The sequence below is a fragment of the Helianthus annuus genome, chromosome 11 (assembly GCF_002127325.2).
Source record: "Helianthus annuus cultivar XRQ/B chromosome 11, HanXRQr2.0-SUNRISE, whole genome shotgun sequence".
NCBI classification, from domain to species: domain Eukaryota; kingdom Viridiplantae; phylum Streptophyta; class Magnoliopsida; order Asterales; family Asteraceae; genus Helianthus; species Helianthus annuus.
In genome coordinates this window covers 98,057,678-98,082,794 of record NC_035443.2, presented here as the reverse complement: position 1 = coordinate 98,082,794, position 25,117 = coordinate 98,057,678, and positions in this window count along the sequence as shown.

Below are 25,117 nucleotides of genomic sequence, written 5' to 3'. Positions count from 1 at the left end.
AAAGAAGAATGGGAAATGGAGAGTTGTGTAGATTACACAGACTTGAACAAAGCATGTCCTAAAGACCCATTCCCTCTGCCTCATATAGACTCGATGGTGGATGCCACTGCCGGTCATGAAATGTTAACCTTCATGGATGCATCCTCAGGATTCCAACAGATCCAAATGGAACCTTCAGACCAGGAGGATACTGCTTTCATGACACCGACAGGTATTTACTGTTATACTGCTATGCCTTTTGGTTTGAAAAATGCAGGTGCAACGTACCAGAGATTGGTGAACATGATGTTTAAAGACAAACTGGGGGACACCATGGAGGTGTACATTGACGATATAGTAGTGAAATCTAAAAAGGCTGAGGATCACCTCCAGGATATCAAAGGAGCATTTGATATCCTGGATCAATACAACATGAAGCTAAATCCTGCTAAATGCCATTTCGGAGTGGGGGCAGGAAAGTTTCTTGGATATATGGTGACAAAAAGGGGGATAGAAGCAAGCCCAGAGCAGATCAAAGCTATCCTAGATATAAAATCACCCTCAAACATGAAGGATGTTCAAAGACTGATAGGACGAGTAGCGGCATTAAACAGATTTATCTCAAGATCCTCAGAAAAATGCAAGGAATTTTATGATATCCTGAAGAAAAGTAAGAAGTTTGAATGGGGGAAGAAGCACGAAGCAGCCTTGCAGGATTTGAAGCAATACCTCTCAACCACACCTCTACTAATGAAGCCTGAAGATGGTGAACCATTATCCCTGTATCTTGCAGCATCAGGGAATGCAGTAAGTGCCGTCCTTGTAAAGGATCATGAAGGTCAACAATATCATGTTTATTATGTTAGCAAAAGTTTACTAAATGCTGAAACTAGATATTCTCATTTATAAAAGTTGATATTGGCTCTAGTTATGGCATCAACGAAGCTTAGACATTACTTTGAAACACATAGGATTCATGTTAAAACTAATTATCCTATTAAAAATGTGCTTAGGAAACCAGATGTGACAACTGCGTTCTGTAATCTCTGTACGATGTAAAACAATGGTGATTATCAATAAAACAATGTGCTTTAGTGTTAATATATGTGTATTTGTGTTTGACAATTTTACAATTTGATTCGATTTCGACTTCAAACTTTAAATCACTTTCTGGAAGGTTATACGCAAATTGGTGCTTAAACACAATCAGTTTAATGCGACCTACATTCCGGAACTGTGACGTAAGCCAAACATACCCTAAATATCCCTTACATTACTTAGAAATAAGTTTCGAAGGATTCGGTATGGCGAAAACATGTTTATTTGAACTAAAGAACTAATTACGACAAAACTGCGAAACGAACGTTGGTGACCGCCCGGATAATATTTAAATCCCACAAATATTCTGTTATGATTAAAATCTTATTTTAATCAGGTTCGTGTTGAAAAATAAATTAAAACTCTTAAAAACGTTATTTTTCCAAGTTTAAGCACGTACCGCGTGTTTCTGCGCGACACAGTGCTTTTACTGCGAAACGCGGACAACGCAGCCAGTCTTGGCAACTGAAATTTATTTCAGTAATATTTTGGCGAGTTTATTTTTATAGAATAATAAAAATAAATTGGAACGCCATAAATCGGGATTTAAACGCTAGATAAAATACCCGGTACCCGATTAAACACCTACTTCTATCTTACTTACCAATAAAATTACACTCTACCCCCTCCCCCATATGCATATAAGATTGTAATATATTGGGTGGCCCCCACCATATATTTTCAAGATCTTGCAAAAATCTTCCATAATCCATTCATATCTTTCTTGGATTTTATTTTGATTTCATTAGATTTTATAAGATCATGAAAATCTCTATAAATGTCCTACACAATCCAAAAGATCATTACAACACTCAACTCCTCTCTCTCTCTCCCTCATGACCGTCCCCTCTCTCTCTCTCTCTCCATCTTCATCACCTTCAGTCTTGTTCTTCATATTCAAGCTCATTTCTAGCAACCTTCAAGTTGGCGTGAAGATCTAAAGGCGTTTCCAAGGTGCATTCAAGTAATTTCAAGCTTTCTATCATCAAAATCTCATCCCATAACCTACTTGAATCTTGAAGGTATAACACTAATGTTAAAATCATACTTTAGATTCTTGGTTGTTTTTGATGATTTGAAGTTTCTCTTGAATCTTGGGATTTTCACTAAACTTGAAATCTAAAAGAAATGGTCTTGAAACAAATAAAAATGGTGGTGATATATATGTATGTATAACCGTACATATATATGTGTGTGTATGAGTCTTGACGTTTGATTTCTTGTTAAGTACTTGTTTATGTTGTTGCTTGTTCTTGAATAATAGTAAAATGCAAGTGATTGATGATCTATATATGATATGTTAAGTGTTCAAGTATATCAGCAAATAAGCATGAATATAGCACATATTTGATGCATCTAAACTCATATAAAATGTTGATATGCTTTAGACACTTGTACATCTGAAGATGTTGATTTAAAGCTCAAGAGATGATGAAAAATGGTTATATGACAAAAATGTTTTAGATCAGGTTATAAACACTAAAAATAACATTATTTGGTGTAATATAATGGCATAAAACTTTGACATAGGTTTGGTAGTATTGCATGTTGTACATATAGCTTAAAAAGTGATAAAATATGTGAAATTTGCATGAATTATATGCTCTATTTAAGACCTGCACTATTGTGAGTATAACCATTATTTTATTCAGTAAATAACATGGGTTGTGTCAAAATTTCAAGTCGTTTCAATTTGGGATGGTTCGGGTAACGTTTGATGAAAAACTATGCGGTAAAACGGTTAAAAATCGCCTTTTCGGAGGATTTTTATTAAACTACTTTTAATCAGTAACCAAACTGATATTTTAGTAAAAAAATAAGTATTTTAACTTATATTAAGTTAACTTGGTGTTCATTTAGTCATACGTGGCTTCCGACGTCAAAAATGTTACCGAAACGCTAAAATAAGTGTTTTTCAACATAACTAGAATGGGTTGTTCATAAGTAAATTTAATGTGTCACAATGTGCTATGTGTTTTACAATATGTGTATGATGATGTGTTAGTGTTGACAAGATTATGCATATTACGCTTGAGTATATGTATATATACAAATACACCAAAATAATCAAAAATAATAACTTTTCGAGAAAACTCAAATTTATGTGAAAATTCTAAGTATCGGAGAAACTTCGGTATTTATGTGAATTTTGATTATTAAAATCATCCTTACTTTATTTAGGACGCATAAACAATTTGAGGGATTGTGTTAACTTTTAAAAACGCACCCAAGGTGAGTACATAGTTCCCCTATTTTACTGTTTTCAATTGTTTTGGGGTGATTCATATGTATCAAAACGATTTCGATGTTTTAACGATGGTTTCAAAAACGATTAAGGTGGTTTATACAAAACTAATAACGATTTTGATATGGTGCACACGACTTGTTGGTTGTAATTACATAACAAATGATATTCATTAGCATTGATCAAGCCGACCAGTATTAGGTTATGGTACCATAGGATCTGACAAATCCCGTTATTGCACTGCACCCATGGTTATGTGTGGGGGTTGTGGGTAACGACTGAATCTGATAATTGTTAACTTACCCTTTGGAGGTTCGTTGATGCGAAAACGAGTTGAACAATAAACGAGTCACACAGGTTTGAATGTTATTAGCGAGACGACCAAAAGTAGTTTCACTATTAAAACGAATACGATTTTGAGACGAGTTAAACGATTTGAAACGAGATACACGAGGTGAAACGAGTAAACGATTTGGGGACGACTTGGAAATGATGTCAAACGATTACGATAAGCGATTGGTTTTTGGTTAAGTGTTTAGATAACGAGACGGGTGTAATGTGGTGAAAACATGGTAGATACGCCGTTGGTACTTCTTATATATAAGTGTTTTCATCATATTACATATCGTGGCGTTATTTAGTTCACTTGGGTAAACGATTTTGAAACGATATCACACAACGATGTTTTTCTAAGAGATATAAACTATACGAGCTTTTAACGAGTTATTGCAAGATGTTTTACAAGTTGGTGTTCTAAAGCAAAGGTTTTGGGTTAAGAATCATGGCTACGAGGTTTTATAAACTATAACCCGCTTGATTCGAGTTGGTTAATTAAGTTGCAATATTATACTCTTTTCAAAACAAAGTTTTTAATAAAGTATTGCAACACTTAAACTAGCCATGAATTCGACACTCCTATAAAACCTATGTACTCGCCAGCATTTATTTGCTGACTAAGTTTTTACATATGTTTCAGGTGTTGATGCTTGAATGACTGCTAGGATGCATGCGTCACATAGGATCTGGACGAGGCCTTAGTGACATAATAACTATGATAGACAATATAAAACTTGTTTATTCTATGTTAAGACAATGCAATGCTTAATATTATCAATAAAACGAAACACTTTTTGTATCCATGGTTGTGAAACGATTGCTTCTGTTACAACACTCCCCGATGTTTCCGCCACGGTTTGTTGTCCTACGTGGTCGGAGTGTGACAGAAGAGTTGGTATCAGAGCCAATGGTTATAGGGAATTAGGTTATTAGTAATGCTTTGACCTAGACTATAACTTTAGGACCCTAACACAAGTTTACTTGTGTTTAGATTTTAAAACAATACCGTCACCTATCCTTAGGTGATAACCACAACGAGAACACAAATCTGAATCCGCTTCGAAAATTAATCATCCGTTCTAGGATGATTGATTACTAGGTTTTGAACCCTCTGTTTTATGGTTTTGAACCCTTCCAGTTTGATTCATATTTGGCTTAGTGCCTTTTGAATTTTCAAAATCTCGTCAAAGTTTGGGTTAAAATAATGTGAACACGTGCAAACTGGAAGAGTGAATGCCTGTACCCTGAGTTTTCTGTCTAAGGCTAGAGTGTTCGTACAAATCCACATAATCGGACCAGTCACTCTTACCTGGGAACTCTTGGGGTGAGTGTTCACTTATAGGCGAGCATGTCTTCGCGATGCATTATTTTGATTCATTTACTTTGATTAGTCACTGCGTGCCATTTGTTTGTTCGAGGTAACGAATAAATGATCGCCTCTCTTGCGTTTCGTCGATGCCTCTTGTGTTTTTTCCAATTGTCGATCCCGCTCATGGAGGAGCATTCAATCTGAATGCAAACGAAGCGAGGGCCGACAACGAGGTTGTCAACGGTACGTTTCTTGTTAATAATCAACCCGCATCTATTCTTTTTGATTCTGGTGCCGATCGTAGTTTTGTTTCGTTATCTTTTGAACCTTTGCTTGCGATACCTAGAACTAAATTGAGGAAACCCTTATCTGTCGAAGTTGCTACTGGTAAACCTCTTGTTCTCGATTATGTTATTCGTAATTGTCAGTTAAACCTTGATAACCATCTTTTTCCCATCGACCTCACACCGATGCAACTTGGGAGTTTCGATATGATCGTGGGGATGGATTGGCTAACCAAACATCATGCTGAGGTGGTTTGTTTCGATAAGATTGTTCGTATTCCTCTTCCGTCTAGCGATATTCTGGAAGTTCGTGGAGAGAAGCCATCAGGTGGTTTGAAGCTTATGTCGTGTACGAAGGCTCAAAGTTATTTGCGAAAAGGATATGTCGCTTTCCTGGCACATATCACCGAGGAGAAAGGCGAGAGCAGGAGTATCCAGGATATTCCGATTGTTCGGGATTATCCAGAGGTGTTTCCCGATGAACTGCCTGGTTTGCCTCCAGTTCGTCAAGTTGAGTTTCATATCGACCTTGTACCTAATGCCAACCCGATTGCGAAAGCACCTTATCGTCTTGCACCATTAGAAATGCAAGAGTTATCGAATCAGCTTCAAGAGTTATCTGATAAAGGATTCATCCGTCCGAGTTATTCACCTTGGGGAGCTCCTGTCCTCTTCGTGAAAAAGAAAGATGGGTCTTTTCGAATGTGTATCGATTATCGTGAGCTTAATAAGCTTACCATCAAGAATCGATATCCCCTACTCGAATTGATGATCTCTTTGACCAGCTGCAAGGTGCTTCATGTTTTTCTAAGATCGATCTGCGTTCTGGGTATCATCAACTTCGTGTTCTCGAAGAAGATATTCCCAAAACTGCTTTCCGCACGAGATATGGGCATTTCGAGTTCACAGTCATGCCTTTTGGCTTGACGAATGCTCCAGGTATCTTTATGGACTTAATGAATAGGGTCTGTAAACCTTATTTAGATAAGTTCATTATTGTGTTCATCGACGATATCCTCATTTATTCGAAGACTCGAGCCGATCACAAGCAACACCTTCGCTTAACGTTGGAACTCCTTAAGAAGGAACAACTTTTCGCTAAATTCTCCAAGTGTGAATTCTGGCTTAAAGAAGTTCAGTTTCTAGGTCATATAGTCAACGAGCAGGGTATTCATGTGGATCCATCCAAGATTGCTGCTATTAAGGAGTGGATGTAACATTTGTGCCTGTAATCATCATGAACAGTTCAATCATCAATAAAATAATGTTATTTGATCCCAATGTTTGTTTGGTTGTGTTTTGCATTTTTCATGTTTTGACTTTTGTTCAAATTCAAACTCTACATCGCTTTCTGGAGAATTATACGCAAACTGGTGCGTAAACGTACTCAGTTTAATGCGACAAATACTCCGGAACATCAACATATACTCAACGTACCTTAAATAACCTTTACATAACTTAGAAATAAGTTTTGAAGGCTTTGGTATAGCAAAAACAAGTTAATTCGCTTACAGGGACTAAACTTGACAAACTGCAAAAGTATGCCAATTTGAACTGTAACGAACATTCCGGAACATGTCCATAAGTTAAACATACCATAAATATCCTTTACATAGCTTAGAAATAGGCTTTGAGAGGTTTGGTATGCTAAAACAAACTTTTGGATCATTCAGGGACTAAAAGTGTCAAAAAGTGCATAAGTTTGCACTTTCGCGCATAACTTACGTTCTGAATACATCCGGACATCCAAAAATTTATGTAAGCATCCTTATATTATGCCTTAGTGTTTGGCATGAGAAAAATCCATTCGTCGCGTCATTTGGATCGTCTTTCACGCTTATGCGCATTCCGTCGTAATTAAGCGAACATCGCGATCGTACGGCCAAACGAACCGACATCCGACATATTTTTGGGCATGTTTCATGTCCACAATGTTTAGGCATCATTTTAGGGCCTTAAAGATGGCTTTACAGGTCTTAGAAGGGCTGGAAATAGCTTAAACACGCAACAGGGACCAAATGTGTAAATTCTGCAAGTGGTGCAGATCAGAGAGGGCCAGGCGGCCCGCGTGAGTTTTGCCCAAATGTGAGGCGGGCCGCGTGGGGATGTCTGACAGAAAGATTTTGCATTTAATGCAGAATCTGGCCTTTCGTTCGATCAAGGGGCAATGCCTTTTCACCCAATGAAGAGCCAAGAGTCAAGTTCACTGAACTTATCCACTGGACACATGTACGCACGTGATCAAGGCTCGATATTCGATAAAACGATCCTAACGGTTCCACTTTTCCTATAAATACCCCCCCCCCCTTTAGTGTAAAAATCACAAAATCAGATCCTAAAGCTCTAAGTTGAAACCATTGTTTCATAGCTGAGCTGTTTGATCTTGATTTGCACTCGGGGACCCTCCGTAAGTCTTCTTTCGCTCTTTTATTCGCTTTTCGAGTCCGAAAGTCAACGTTTTGTTGACTTTCTGCATTGACCAGCTTATGGTCGATGCGAAGTTCATGGAACTTCATAACGTGAGCGTGATCACGATGGTTATGGTCCATAGTGACCATACCTACTGATCACCACGTTATCTAGGCTCAGTGACGAGTCGTAGTTTCGGCCAAAATGTGCATTCTTGCATATTTTGTAACCAAACTACTCGTGAGCATCAAAGCCGTTTGTTTTGATGTCAAACCTATTTTCAAACTTAGTTAAGCATGTTCTAACATGCTTAGCTCGCCACTTTTAGTTTAGTGCTTATATAGGGTCGTAAGGTAAGCGATCTAAACCATCGCTTATGCTTTCGAACCCGACCCATTTTGTCGGTCATTAGGACCTGACCAAACACATTAGGTGACCATAGCTATAACCTTCCGAGGTTATACCTTGTGGTCACGATGTTAGGCGTTCCAGACGCGTTCTACGCGAGCGACGCGTAAGGTGGCATAAGCTACCTAAACGGGTCGTGATGGACCGTAAGCACTTAGGTTAAGTTTCATTTTAGTATGTAGGCTTTGTTAAACCATATTACACGAGTCTCCATACTCGTTTGGTTTACGAACCCGCGTACTGTCCGATCCTTCCGATTTGGTCCGGTATATTAACATAAGCTACCTATTAGGTGCCGTTGATATTCCGTGATCTTTAGCATTATCTGGTTATTATACAAGGAACTCAAAGCAATCTCAGGTGAGTACATAGAACCCCATCTTTTACTGTTTTTCCAAACTGTTTTGGGGTGAAACACATGTGCCTATCTATTACTTTCATGCTTTCCATGTTTTCACATCATATGCCTGCTATGTTATTAGTACATTATAGTACACGATTTCATTACATTTCATGCTATGTATGCCCATTGTGTGCGTACTTAGTACATTTGATTTACATTACATTTCTGTTGCATATGTTTACTCAGCATATGGACACATTGATTTACATGAACATTTCTGTTGCATATGTTTACTCAGCATATGGACACATTGATTTACATAAACATTTCTGTTGCATATGTTTACTCAGCATATGGACACATTGATTTACATGAACATTTCTGTTGCATATGTTTACTCAGCATATGGACACATTGATTTACATGAACATTTCTGTTGCATATGTTTACTCAGCATATGGACACATTGATTTACATGAACATTTCTGTTGCATATGTTTACTCAGCATATGGACACATTGATTTACATGAACATTTATGCTGCATATGTTTACTCAGCATATGGGCACATGCCTTCATTTTGTTATGACATTTGGTTTGTTTAACATGGGACAATACATTCATTAACATTAGCTACGCCGTTCGTTAGTAGGTAGTGGTACCATAGGAATTGACAACTCCCATTCCTGAAGTCCTGGGTTTGATAGGACTGGAAGGAATGACCGAATTCGATATACATAACTTAGATAAACCATTAATTTGTTTAAGGGTTTATCGCCGCAGTCTCAAGGCTTGGATGTATGCATAGTTTACAATACCACATAAATGTTAATATCAATAGAGCATGCATTTCCCGCAGAACATAACGTTGATTTAAACCACGTTTTACTTCAACGACTTGTTTTGTGCATATGGTTTAAGTTGATACATTTCGCTTACCATACATGATACATTTTGGGATTTCACATTACATGATTTACATTGAACATAAACACGTCGACATTGACATATACGTTTGGTGGTTTACATTTGAACATAAACATTTGACATGGTTTACAATAACACTTGACATTTGGTTTACACATGAGCAATTTACATGGTGGATTGGTTTGGGTAAATGATTTAAGTAACGTGGCGTATGTAATATGATACAAACATGGTGGATACGCCGCTGGTACTTCCTATATATAAATGTTTGTATAATATTACATATCGTGGCGTTATCTAAGTCATTTCAGTTTAGACACATTACATTTTACATAAATAACATATCCTTCACAAGACAATATTTTCACAAACTACTTATCTTATTCAACTCATTTTACTTGGTTATTCATTTAACCTTGCACTTATTTATACATATCCTTTGATGTTATCGTTTTTCAAATGGTTTACAAAGCAAGACAAATTACAAGGTTCATGACTGACTGTTATTAAACATTCTTTAAAACTCAAGTCATGAATCCCATTTTCACAAAACCTATGTATCTCACAGGCATTTTTATGCTGACGTACCTACTTTCACATGTGTTTTCAGGAGCTATTCCATAGGACGATGATCATGATTCTAGGGCGGACCTGTGCCTTAGAGCCTAAAAATGAAGTTTGAACTAGCTTAATTATGTTTTGAATATCCGTACTCTCTTTCCAAGACAATGTAACACCTTTGTTTATAAATAAAATACAACTTGTATGCCATGGTCATGAAACAAATTAATTCTGTCCTCAACACTCCCCGGCGTTTCCGCTGCGGTTGCATGTTATACGCGGCCGGGGTGTGACAGAAGAGTTGGTATCAGAGCCATTGGTTATAGGGAATTAGGTTATTAGTAATGCTTTGACCTAGACTATAACTTTAGGACCCTAACACAAGTTATCTTGTGTTTAGAGTTTAAAACATGCACATCACCTATCCTTAGGTGATAACCACAACGGGAACTTCGGGTCCGGATCCGCTTTGAAAATTAATCATCTGTTCTAGGATGATTGATTACTAGGTTTTGAACCCTCTATTATAAGGTTTTGAACCTCTTTGGATTTTCAAAAATCCCGTCAAAGTGTTGGGTTAATAGTGTGAACACGTGCGAACTGGAAGGGTGAATGCCTGTACCATGAGTTTTCTGTCTAAGGCTAGAGTGTTCGTACAAATCCACATAATCGGACCAGTCACTCTTACCTGGGAACTCTTGGGGTGAGTGTTCACTTATAGGCGAGCATGTCTTCGCGATACACTCTGACCCATTTACTTTGACTAGACATTTCACGTCGCTTATTTACTTTGCGATGCATAACCGCCATCTTTGCTTTTGATTGCTTTTGCTTCATCTCATTCTCTTCATCCAATCATCTCACTCGTTTCATTTCATGTTTTTCTCTTCTAGAATGCCTCCTCGACGCGACAACCAGATAGCTACTGCCGAGCTGGCGGAGATTATTGCGCAGCAGATGGCTGCTCAATTTCCGAATCTCTTTGCTCAATGGAACCAGGCCAACAACAACAATGGTACATGCAAATACAAGGATTTTAACCAGGCTAAGCCACTCAAGTTTAGTGGTTCTGAAGGAGCAACTGGGCTTCTTCAGTGGTTCGAGAGCATCGAGAACACTTTTCGCCATGTGCAGTGTCCGGATAATCGCAAGGTCGAGTTTTCTTCGAGCGTTTTTCAGAAGAGGGCTCTTACATGGTGGAATGGGGTTATGAGAGATCAAGGTGCAGAAGTTGCTCTAGCTCAGACATGGGCTCAACTGAGAGCTCTTATGATGAGGGAGTTTTGTCCTCGTCATGAACAACGAGCGTTGGAGAAGGAATTTGATGTTTTGAGGCAAGATAGTGGTGAGCACAGGGCTTACACTGATAGGTTTGAAGAGTTGAGTCTTCTTTGCCCGACTATGGTTACCCCACTCGATAAGGCCATCGAAAGATACATCGACGGCCTACCTGACTCAGTACAAGATATCCTTACTGGTAGCAACCCTACCACACTCCGTCAGGCAATCGAGTTATCAGTGACACTGACTGAGTCGCAGATCCGAAAGAATAAACTACACAGGAAGGGTGACAAGGGCAATAAGCAGTCGGCAGACAAGGAGGATAGTAAGAAAGGTCAGAACAAGAAGGGAAAGGACTCTGGTTCCTCAAGGGGGTCAAGGAAGCGTAAGGCTTCCCAAAATTTTACTGTCACTGCCCAAGCAAACCAGGCAGCTCCCAACCAGCCTCCAGCAAAGAAACCCTACTCAGGAAGTGCACCTTTGTGCAATCGATGCAACAGTCACCACCAGCCACAATATCAGTGCCGCTTCTGTACTAACTGTGGGAAATTGGGTCATCTTGCCGATGTTTGTCGGTTTGCTCAGAATCACGCAGTCCAGAACCCTGCTCAACAACAGGGTCAGGCTGCACGACCAAACTACCCACCAGGTGCATGTTATAATTGTGGGGATCTGACCCACTACAGAAATCGGTGTCCAAGACTAGTCAACCAGAACCAGAATGCAAACCAAAATCCGGCACCGGCTCGAGGTCGAGTCTTTAACATGAATGCACAAGAAGCACAAGCAGACAACGAGGTGGTGAACGGTACGTTCTTTATTAATAATCAGCCAGCATCTGTTCTTTTTGATTCGGGTGCCGACAAGAGCTTTGTGTCATTGTCTTTTGAGACAATGCTTCGCGTGTCTAGAACAAAACTAGGTAAACCTTTGACAGTAGAGGTTGCCAGTGGTGAACCCATTGTTCTTAATTCTGTTCTACGCAACTGCCAGTTGAATCTTAACGACCATATTTTTCCTATTAACCTCACGCCAATGCAACTTGGAAGCTTCGATGTTATAGTGGGAATGGATTGGTTATCCAAGCATCGCGCAGAGATAGTTTGTTCTGAGAAGATTGTTCGTGTACCGCTATCAACAGGTGAGATCCTACAGGTCCATGGTGAGAAGCCTGCCGGTGGTCTCAAACTCATGTCCTGTTTTAAAGCACGGAAGTATCTGCGAAAGCACTATGTAGCCTTTTTAGCACATGTTACAGCTGATAAGGGCAAGGGTAAGTCTATTTCAGATATTCCTGTCGTTCGGGATTATTCCGAAGTATTCCCTGAAGACTTACCTGGTCTACCTCCAGCACGCCAAGTCGAGTTCCGTATTGATCTCGTACCTGGTGCAAATCCCGTTGCCAGAGCTCCATATCGTCTTGCACCGTCCGAGATGCAAGAGTTGTCTAAACAGCTGCAGGAACTCTCCGACAAAGGTTTTATCCGTCCTAGCTTTTCACCCTGGGGTGCTCCCGTTCTCTTTGTAAAGAAGAAGGATGGATCTTTCAGGATGTGTATCGATTATCGTGAGCTTAACAAGCTTACCATCAAGAATCGATATCCCCTACCTCGCATTGATGATCTCTTTGATCAATTGCAAGGTGCTTCATACTTTTCAAAGATTGATCTTCGATCTGGATATCATCAGCTCCGTGTGCATGAAGAAGATATTCCAAAGACAGCGTTCCGTACTCGTTATGGACATTACGAGTTCACAGTCATGCCATTCGGTTTGACTAATGCTCCTGCTGTTTTCATGGACTTAATGAATAGGGTCTGCAAGCCTTATTTAGATAAGTTCATCATTGTTTTCATTGACGACATTTTGATATATTCTAAGACGCGAGCTGATCATGAGCAACATCTCCGTCTTACTTTGGAACTCCTAAAGAAAGAACAACTTTTCGCCAAATTCTCCAAGCGTGAATTCTGGCTTAAAGAGGTTCAATTCTTAGGACATATTGTCAACGAACAAGGTATTCATGTAGATCCCTCCAAGATCAGCGCGATTAAGGATTGGGATACACCTACTACCCCTACTGAAGTTCGTTCTTTTCTTGGTCTAGCGGGTTATTACCGCCGCTTCATAGAAAATTTCTCGAAGATTGCAGTTCCTCTAACTGCTTTAACTCAGAAGAACAAGCCATTTGATTGGGGAGTCAAACAAGAGGAAGCGTTTCAGACTTTGAAACAAAAGCTTTGCGACGCGCCTGTCCTAACATTGCCTGAGGGCAACGATGATTTCGTCGTTTATTGCGACGCATCTAAATTAGGACTTGGCTGCGTCCTAATGCAAAGAAACAAAGTCATAGCATACGCATCAAGGCAGTTGAAGATACATGAGAAGAACTACACCACTCATGATCTTGAGTTGGGTGCAGTTGTCTTCGCTCTCAAAATCTGGAGACACTACTTGTATGGTACAAAATGTGTGGTTTTCACAGACCACAAAAGTCTTCAGCATATCTTCAATCAAAAAGAGCTCAACATGAGACAACGGCGTTGGGTTGAACTTCTAAACGACTACGACTGCGAGATTCGCTACCATCCTGGTAAGGCGAATGTCGTAGCCGATGCATTGAGTCGCAAGGAACGTACTAAGCTTCATTGTGTGCGTGTCCAATCTGTTATTCAAACCGATATCCAAGCCCGTATTTCTCAGGCTCAACAATCTTGTGTTTCACAAGGTTTGATGGATAAGGAATTTCCTTATCACATAACACCTGCTCTTGAACTGAAAGACAATGGATCGTACTATTTCATGGACCGTTTGTGGGTCCCAAGCCAAGATGATCTTCGTACCTTGCTTATGGATGAAGCCCATAAGTCTCGTTATTCCATTCATCCTGGCTCAGATAAGATGTATAAGGATCTTCGTATTCAGTATTGGTGGCCTGGTATGAAGAAAGACATTGCCTGTATCCAAATGTCTTACTTGTCTCAAGGTTAAGGCTGAACATCAGCGTCCTTCCGGATTATTAGAGCAACCGGAGATCCCAGTTTGGAAATGGGAAAACATTACTATGGATCTCATTACTAAACTTCCGCGCACAAAGAAAGGTCACGATGCCATCTGGGTAGTCGTTGATCGTCTTACCAAGTCAGCGCATTTCTTGCCAATCCGTGAGGATTTTTCGGCTGACAAACTTGCTCAAATCTACGTGGATGAAATTGTAGCTAGACATGGTGTTCCTTTGAGCATCATTTCTGACAGAGATGCTCGTTTCACTTCTCACTTGGACTGGAGAACCATGCAATCTGCTATGGGGTCCCAACTTAATCTGAGCACAGCTTATCATCCGCAAACGGATGGTCAATCTGAAAGAACAATCCAGACACTGGAGGATATGCTTAGAGCTTGTGTGATAGATTTTGGTGGTAGTTGGGATTCACATCTTCCGTTGATTGAATTCTCCTACAACAACAGTTATCACTCCAGCATCAACATGGCTCCTTTCGAGGCTCTCTATGGTCGAAAATGTCGTTCACCAGTCTGCTGGAATGAGATTGGCGAGGCTCAGCTTACTGGACCTGCCCTCATTTTAGAGACAACAGATAAGGTAAAGAAAGTTCGTGATAACCTTCAGACAGCTAGAAGCCGTCAGAAGAACTACGCGGACCTAAAACGCAAACCCTTGGATTTTCAAGTCGGTGATCGTGTATTACTTAAGGTCTCACCTTGGAAAGGTGTAATCAGATTTGGAAAGAAAGGAAAACTTGCACCTAGATACGTTGGACCATTTAAGATCGTCGAAAGAATCGGCAAGGTAGCCTACAGACTTGAGTTACCTCCTGAACTTGGAAATGTTCATCCAACCTTTCACGTGTCCAATCTCAAGAGGTGTTTAGCTGATGAAAACCTCCACATACCGCTTGACGAAATTCGTGTTGATAAAACACTGAAGTTTGTTGAGAAACCGGTAGAAATCATGGAACGTGAAGTCAAGTGGCTTAAACGCAAGCGCAATCCTTTGGTCAAGGTTCGTTGGGAATCTAAGCGTGGACCCGAGTTTACTTGGGAACGTGAAGATCAAATGAAAGCAAAATATCCGCATCTTTTTCAATCAGTTTCCTCTAAATAAATTTCGGGACGAAATTTCCACAAGTAGGGGAGACTGTAACATTTGTGCCTGTAATCATCATGAACAGTTCAATCATCAATAAAATAATGTTATTTGATCCCAATGTTTGTTTTGTTGTGTTTTGCATTTTTCATGTTTTGACTTTTGTTCAAATTCAAACTCTACATCGCTTTCTGGAGAATTATACGCAAACTGGTGCGTAAACGTACTCAGTTTAATGCGACAAATACTCCGGAACATCAACATATACTCAACGTACCTTAAATAACCTTTACATAACTTAGAAATAAGTTTTGAAGGCTTTGGTATAGCAAAAACAAGTTAATTCGCTTACAGGGACTAAACTTGACAAACTGCGAAAGTATGCCAATTTGAACTGTAACGAACATTCCGGAACATGTCCATAAGTTAAACATACCATAAATATCCTTTACATAGCTTAGAAATAGGCTTTGAGAGGTTTGGTATGCTAAAACAAACTTTTGGATCATTCAGGGACTAAAAGTGTCAAAAAGTGCATAAGTTTGCACTTTCGCGCATAACTTACGTTCTGAATACATCCGGACATCCAAAAATTTATGTAAGCATCCTTATATTATGCCTTAGTGTTTGGCATGAGAAAAATCCATTCGTCGCGTCACTTGGATCGTCTTTCACGCTTATGCGCATTCCGTCGTAATTAAGCGAACATCGCGATCGTACGGCCAAATGAACCGACATCCGACACATTTTTGGGCATGTTTCATGTCCACAATGTTTAGGCATCATTTTAGGGCCTTAAAGATGGCTTTACAGGTCTTAGAAGGGCTGGAAATAGCTTAAACACGCAACAGGGACCAAATGTGTAAATTCTGCAAGTGGTGCAGATCAGAGAGGGCCAGGCGGCCCGCGTGAGTTTTGCCCAAATGTGAGGCGGGCCGCGTGGGGATGTCTGACAGAAAGATTTTGCATTTAATGCAGAATCTGGCCTTTCGTTCGATCAAGGGGCAATGCCTTTTCACCCAATGAAGAGCCAAGAGTCAAGTTCACTGAACTTATCCACTGGACACATGTACGCACGTGATCAAGGCTCGATATTCGATAAAACGATCCTAACGGTTCCACTTTTCCTATAAATACCCCCCCCCCTTTAGTGTAAAAATCACAAAATCAGATCCTAAAGCTCTAAGTTGAAACCATTGTTTCATACCTGAGCTGTTTGATCTTGATTTGCACTCGGGGACCCTCCGTAAGTCTTCTTTCGCTCTTTTATTCGCTTTTCGAGTCCGAAAGTCAACGTTTTGTTGACTTTCTGCATTGACCAGCTTATGGTCGATGCGAAGTTCATGGAACTTCATAACGTGAGCGTGATCACGATGGTTATGGTCCATAGTGACCATACCTACTGATCACCACGTTAACTAGGCTCAGTGACGAGTCGTAGTTTCGGCCAAAATGTGCATTCTTGCATATTTTGTAACCAAACTACTCGTGAGCATCAAAGCCGTTTGTTTTGATGTCAAACCTGTTTTCAAACTTAGTTAAGCATGTTCTAACATGCTTAGCTCGCCACTTTTAGTTTAGTGCTTATATAGGGTCGTAAGGTAAGCGATCTAAACCATCGCTTATGCTTTCGAACCCGACCCATTTTGTCGGTCATTAGGACCTGACCAAACACATTAGGTGACCATAGCTATAACCTTCCGAGGTTATACCTTGTGGTCACGATGTTAGGCGTTCCAGACGCGTTCTACGCGAACGACGCGTAAGGTGGCATAAGCTACCTAAACGGGTCGTGATGGACCGTAAGCACTTAGGTTAAGTTTCATTTTAGTATGTAGGCTTTGTTAAACCATATTACACGAGTCTCCATACTCGTTTGGTTTACGAACCCGCGTACTGTCCGATCCTTCCGATTTGGTCCGGTATATTAACATAAGCTACCTATTAGGTGCCGTTGATATTCCGTGATCTTTAGCATTATCTGGTTATTATATAAGGAACTCAAAGCAATCTCAGGTGAGTACATAGAACCCCATCTTTTACTGTTTTTCCAAACTGTTTTGGGGTGAAACACATGTGCCTATCTATTACTTTCATGCTTTCCATGTTTTCACATCATATGCCTGCTATGTTATTAGTACATTATAGTACACGATTTCATTACATTTCATGCTATGTATGCCCATTGTGTGCGTACTTAGTACATTTGATTTACATTACATTTCTGTTGCATATGTTTACTCAGCATATGGACACATTGATTTACATGAACATTTCTGTTGCATATGTTTACTCAGCATATGGACACATTGATTTACATAAACATTTCTGTTGCATATGTTTACTCAGCATATGGACACATTGATTTACATGAACATTTCTGTTGCATATGTTTACTCAGCATATGGACACATTGATTTACATGAACATTTATGCTGCATATGTTTACTCAGCATATGGGCACATGCCTTCATTTTGTTATGACATTTGGTTTGTTTAACATGGGACAATACATTCATTAACATTAGCTACGCCGTTCGTTAGTAGGTAGTGGTACCATAGGAATTGACAACTCCCATTCCTGAAGTCCTGGGTTTGATAGGACTGGAAGGAATGACCGAATTCGATATACATAACTTAGATAAACCATTAATTTGTTTAAGGGTTTATCACCGCAGTCTCAAGGCTTGGATGTATGCATAGTTTACAATACCACATAAATGTTAATATCAATAGAGCATGCATTTCCCGCAGAACATAACGTTGATTTAAACCACGTTTTACTTCAACGACTTGTTTTGTGCATATGGTTTAAGTTGATACATTTCGCTTACCATACATGATACATTTTGGGATTTCACATTACATGATTTACATTGAACATAAACACGTCGACATTGACATATACGTTTGGTGGTTTACATTTGAACATAAACATTTGACATGGTTTACAATAACACTTGACATTTGGTTTACACATGAGCAATTTACATGGTGGATTGGTTTGGGTAAATGATTTAAGTAACGTGGCGTATGTAATATGATACAAACATGGTGGATACGCCGCTGGTACTTCCTATATATAAATGTTTGTATAATATTACATATCGTGGCGTTATCTAAGTCATTTCAGTTTAGACACATTACATTTTACATAAATAACATATCCTTCACAAGACAATATTTTCACAAACTACTTATCTTATTCAACTCATTTTACTTGGTTATTCATTTAACCTTGCACTTATTTATACATATCCTTTGATGTTATCGTTTTTCAAATGGTTTACAAAGCAAGACAAATTACAAGGTTCATGACTGACTGTTATTAAACATTCTTTAAAACTCAAGTCATGAATCCCATTTTCACAAAACCTATGTATCTCACAGGCATTTTTATGTTGACGTACCTACTTTCACATGTGTTTTCAGGAGCTATTCCATAGGACGATGATCATGATTCTAGGGCGGACCTGTGCCTTAGAGCCTAAAAATGAAGTTTGAACTAGCTTAATTATGTTTTGAATATCCGTACTCTCTTTCCAAGACAATGTAACACCTTTGTTTATAAATAAAATACAACTTGTATGCCATGGTCATGAAACAAATTAATTCTGTCCACAACACTCCCCGGCGTTTCCGCCGCGGTTGCATGTTATACGCGGCCGGGGTGTGACAGTGGAATACACCGACAACGCCGACGGAGATTCGATCTTTTCTTGGTCTCGCTGGTTATTATCGTCGATTCATTTCTAATTTCTCGAAAATTGCGGTTCCACTCACTGCTTTAACTCAGAAGAATAAGCCTTTTGAGTGGGGACCCAAGCAAGAAGAAGCGTTCCAAACGCTGAAGCAGAAGTTATGTAATGCTCCTGTTCTATCTCTGCCCGAGGGAAACGATGATTTCGTTGTCTATTGCGACGCATCCAACTTAGGCCTTGGTTGCGTCCTCATGCAACGAGGTAAAGTTATTGCATGTGCATCTCGACAGCTGAAAATCCACGAGAAGAACTATACGACTCATGATCTCGAGTTAGGAGCTGTGGTTTTCGCGCTTAAGATCTGGAGACACTACCTCTATGGAACGAAGTGTGTGGTTTTCACAGACCACAAAAGTCTTCAGCATATTCTTAATCAGAAAGAGCTGAACATGAGGCAACGACGTTGGGTTGAACTCTTGAACGATTACGATTGCGAAATTCGCTACCATCCTGGTAAGGCGAATGTCGTGGCCGATGCGCTTAGTCGAAAAGAGCGAGTCAAGCTTCATTCTGTTCAAACACTATCTGATCTTCAATCTCGTATTCTTCAAGCTCAGCAATTTTGTGTTTCACAGAATTTGATGGTTATGGAATTACCACATCAGCTTGAGCTTAAACTCGAGGCAAAAAGCGATGGTTTGCTTTATTTCAAGGATCGTTTGTGGGTCCCGAAACAAGACGATCTCCGCACCCTAGTGATGGACGAATCTCACAAGTCCCGATATTCTATCCATCCTGGTGCTGATAAAATGTACAAGGATCTCCGTACTAAGTTCTGGTGGCCTGGTATGAAGAAAGATGTTACCTTGTACGTATCGAAATGCCTAACTTGTCTTAAAGTTAAGGCTGAACATCAACGACCTTCTGGTTTGCTCGTACAACCCGAGATACCGGTTTGGAAGTGGGAGAGCATTGCGATGGATCTCATCACTAAGCTACCGCGTACTTCTAAAGGTCATGATGCTATCTGGGTTGTTATCGATCGATTAACGAAGTCAGCTCATTTTCTCCCGATTCACGAGGACCTATCTGCTGAGAAGCTTGCCAAGATCTATGTAGACGAGATTGTATCACGACATGGTGTTCCTTTGGATATCATTTCGGATCGTGATGCTCGATTTTCATCTCATTTTTGGAAGGCCATGTAATCTGCTTTGGGAACCCAACTAAATCTAAGCACTGCTTATGATCCCCAAACAGATGGTCAATCCGAGAGGACAATTCAAACTTTGGAGGATATGCTTAGAGCATGCGTGATAGACTTTGGTGGTAATTGGGATTCTCATCTGCCAATGATCGAGTTCTCTTACAACAATAGTTATCATGCTAGCATTAAAATGGCACCCTTCGAAGCTCTCTACGGTCGAAAATGTCGTTCACCTGTCTGTTGGAACGAGGCCGGTGAAGCTCAGCTTACTGGACCTGAGCTCGTTCTGTAAACAACGGACAAAATCAAGAAAATCCGCGATAATCTTATGACCGCTAGAAGCCGTCAAAAGAGTTATGCAGATTTGGGACGCAAGCCCATGGAATTTCAAACCGGAGCCCTGATTTGATTCCTGGGATGCTTTAAATACCCGTGTCCAAAGATAACAAATTAAAGGTCAAGTTAAACGATTAATGCGATTATGTGTTTAGGTGTTCTCTTTTATTATGAGATCCGATTTTCGTTATCCAAATCCTCATAGAATCTTCCATATCCTCATATGAGGGTTTCTAGGTGGTAGTTAAGACCCTTGGATTATATAGTACAATTCCATGATTCGAAAATAGACCCTTGAGTGATCTAGTTAAAGATTGATTCAAAATCTGGTTAAGAGTGGCATGTGATGATACAGCTGAAAGGACCCTATGGTGGCCCAGTCACACTCATCACAGGTTCATTCATTTGGTTTTTCCCCTACACATTATTAAATGTACTGTGTGGACTATGCAAGGATGACGTAATTATGGACGCGTACATAATTATAAAAATTCAGTGCACAGAAACCACAGTAAGATTTATCATGTGTAAGAACCAATAGTGACAACAATAACGAAATGTGAACAATGTAATGAAGGTACGGTGGACGCACCAATGACGCTTCATATACTTGTATATAAGTGTCCCTCTTGCCTTGCAAGCATAATGTTATTTAAAGTTACTAGAAGTTCGGAACCCTAACCGGTGTTGTTTTATCTTTTCGACTTCATGTTTCAAGCTTTCACAAGTTTCCTCTAAATAAAATTTCGAGACGAAATTTCCTAAAGTAGGGGAGACTGTGACAACTGTGTTCTGTAATCTCTGTACGATGTAAAACAATGGTGATTATCAATAAAACAATGTGCTTTAGTGTTAATATATGTGTATTTGTGTTTGACAATTTTACAATTTGATTCGATTTCGACTTCAAACTTTAAATCACTTTCTGGAAGGTTATACGCAAACTGGTGCTTAAACACAATCAGTTTAACGCGACCTACATTCCGGAACTGTGACGTAAGCCAAACATACCCTGAATATCCCTTACATTACTTAGAAATAAGTTTCGAAGGATTCAGTATGGCGAAAACATGTTTATTTGAACTAAAGAACTAATTACGACAAAACTGCGAAACGAACGTTGGTGACCGCCCGGATAATATTTAAATCCCACAAATATTCTGTTATGATTAAAATCTTATTCTAATCAGGTTCGTGTTGAAAAATAAATTAAAACTCTTAAAAACGTTATTTTTCCAAGTTTAAGCACGTACCGCGTGTTTCTGCGCGACACCGTGCTTTTACTGCGAAACGCGGACAACGCAGCCAGTCTTGGCAACTGAAATTTATTTCAGTAATATTTTGGCGAGTTTATTTTTATAGAATAATAAAAATAAATTGGAACGCCATAAATCGGGATTTAAACGCTAGATAAAATACCCGGTACCCGATTAAACACCTACTTCTATCTTACTTACCAATAAAATTACAGTCTACCCCCTCCCCCATATGCATATACGATTGTAATATATTGGGTGGCCCCCACCATATATTTTCAAGATCTTGCAAAAATCTTCCATAATCCATTCATATCTTTCTTGGATTTTATTTTGATTTCTTTAGATTTTATAAGATCATGAAAATCTCTATAAATGTCCTACACAATCCAAAAGATCATTACAACACTCAACTCCTCTCTCTCTCCCCCTCATGACCGTCCCCTCTCTCTCTCTCTCCATCTTCATCACCTTCAGTCTTGTTCTTCATATTCAAGCTCATTTCTAGCAACCTTCAAGTTGGCGTGAAGATCTAAAGGCGTTTCCAAGGTGCATTCAAGTAATTTCAAGCTTTCTATCATCAAAATCTCATCCCATAACCTACTTGAATCTTGAAGGTATAACACTAATGTTAAAATCATACTTTAGATTCTTGGTTGTTTTTGATGATTTGAAGTTTCTCTTGAATCTTGGGATTTTCACTAAACTTGAAATCTAAAAGAAATGGTCTTGAAACAAATAAAAATGGTGGTGATATATATGTATGTATAACCGTACATATATGTGTGTGTATGAGTCTTGACGTTTGATTTCTTGTTAAGTACTTGTTTATGTTGTTGCTTGTTCTTGAATAATAGTAAAATGCAAGTGATTGATGATCTATATATGATATGTTAAGTGTTCAAGTATATCAGCAAATAAGCATGAATATAGCACATATTTGATGCATCTAAACTCATATAAAATGTTGATATGCTTTAGACACTTGTACATGTGAAGATATGTTGATTTAAAGCTCAAGAGATGATGAAAAATGGTTATATGACAAAAATGTTTTAGATCAGGTTATAAACACTAAAAATAACATTATTTGGTGTAATATAATGGCATAAAACTTTGACATAGGTTTGGTAGCATTGCATGTTGTACATATAGCTTAAAAAGTGATAAAATATGTGAAATTTGCATGAATTATATGCTCTATTTAAGACCTGCACTATTGTGAGTATAACCATTATTTTATTCAGTAAATAACATGGGTTGTGTCAAAATTTCAAGTCGTTTCAATTTGGGATGGTTTGGGTAACGTTTGATGCAAAACTATGCGGTAAAACGGTTAAAAATCGCCTTTTCGGAGGATTTTTATTAAACTGTTTTTAATCAGTAACCAAACTGATATTTTAGTAAAAAAAATAAGTATTTTAACTTATATTAAGTTTACTTGGTGTTCATTTAGTCATACGTGGCTTCCGACGTCAAAAATGTTACCGAAACGCTAAAATAAGTGTTTTTCAACATAACTAGAATGGGTTGTTCATAAGTAAATTTAATGTGCCACAATGTGCTATGTGTTTTACAATATGTGTATGATGATGTGTTAGTGTTGACAAGATTGTGCATATTACGCTTGAGTATATGTATATATACAAATACACCAAAATAATCAAAAATAATAACTTTTCGAGAAAACTCAAAGTTATGTGAAAATTCTAAGTATCGGAGAAACTTCGGTATTTATGTGAATTTTGATTATTAAAATCATCCTTACTTTATTTAGGACGCATAAAGAATTTGAGGGATTGTGTTAACATTTAAAAACGCACCCAAGGTGAGTACATAGTTCCCCTATTTTACTGTTTTCAATTGTTTTGGGGTGATTCATATGTATCAAAACGATTTCGATGTTTTAACGATGGTTTCAAAAACGATTAAGGTGGTTTATACAAAACTAATAACGATTTCGATATGGTGCACACGACTTGTTGGTTGTAATTACATAACAAATGACATTCATTAGCATTGATCAAGCCGACCAGTATTAGGTTATGGTACCATAGGATCTGACAAATCCCGTTATTGCACTGCACCCATGGTTATGTGTGGGGGTTGTGGGTAACGACTGAATCTGATAATTGTTAACTTACCCTTTGGAGGTTCGTTGATGCGAAAACGAGTTGAACAATAAACGAGTCACACAGGTTTGAATGTTATTAGCGAGACGACCAAAAGTAGTTTCACTATTAAAACGAATACGATTTTGAGACGAGTTAAACGATTTGAAACGAGATACACGAGGTGAAACGAGTAAACGATTTGGGGACGACTTGGAAACGATGTCAAACGATTACGATAAGCAATTGGTTTTTGGTTAAGTGTTTAGATAACGAGACGGGTGTAATGTGGTGAAAACATGGTAGATACGCCGTTGGTACTTCTTATATATAAGTGTTTTCATCATATTACATATCGTGGCGTTATTTAGTTCACTTGGGTAAACGATTTTGAAACGATATCACACAACGATGTTTTTCTAAGAGATATAAACTATACGAGCTTTTAACGAGTTATTGCAAGATGTTTTACAAGTTGGTGTTCTAAAGCAAAGGTTTTGGGTTAAGAATCATGGCTACGAGGTTTTATAAACTATAACCCGCTTGATTCGAGTTGGTTAATTAAGTTGCAATATTATACTCTTTTCAAAACAAAGTTTTTAATAAAGTATTGCAACACTTAAACTAGCCATGAATTCGACACTCCTATAAAACCTATGTACTCGCCAGCATTTCTTTGCTGACTAAGTTTTTACATATGTTTCAGGTGTTGATGCTTGAATGACTGCTAGGATGCATGCGTCACATAGGATCTGGACGAGGCCTTAGTGACATAATAACTATGATAGATAATATAAAACTTGTTTATTCTATGTTAAGACAATGCAATGCTTAATATTATCAATAAAACGAAACACTTTTTGTATCCATGGTTGTGAAACGATTGCTTCTGTTACAACACTCCCCGATGTTTCCGCCACGGTTTGTTGTCCTACGTGGTCGGGGTGTGACACCAGAGATGTCCGGTAGGATGGCTAAGTGGTCAGTGAAGTTGAGTGCTTATGACTTAGTATATGAACCTAGAAATGCGATAAAGTCTCAGGCCTTAGCTAACTTTGTGACTGATTTTAGTAGTGACATTCAGGATGAGGTAGACCTAGAAGTCCAACAATTAGGAGAATCTTTAGAATCCTGGACATTATATACTGATGGTGCATCTAATGTAAGAGGTGTAGGTTTAGGTATACTACTAAAATCGCCACAGGGGGACATAATACCCCA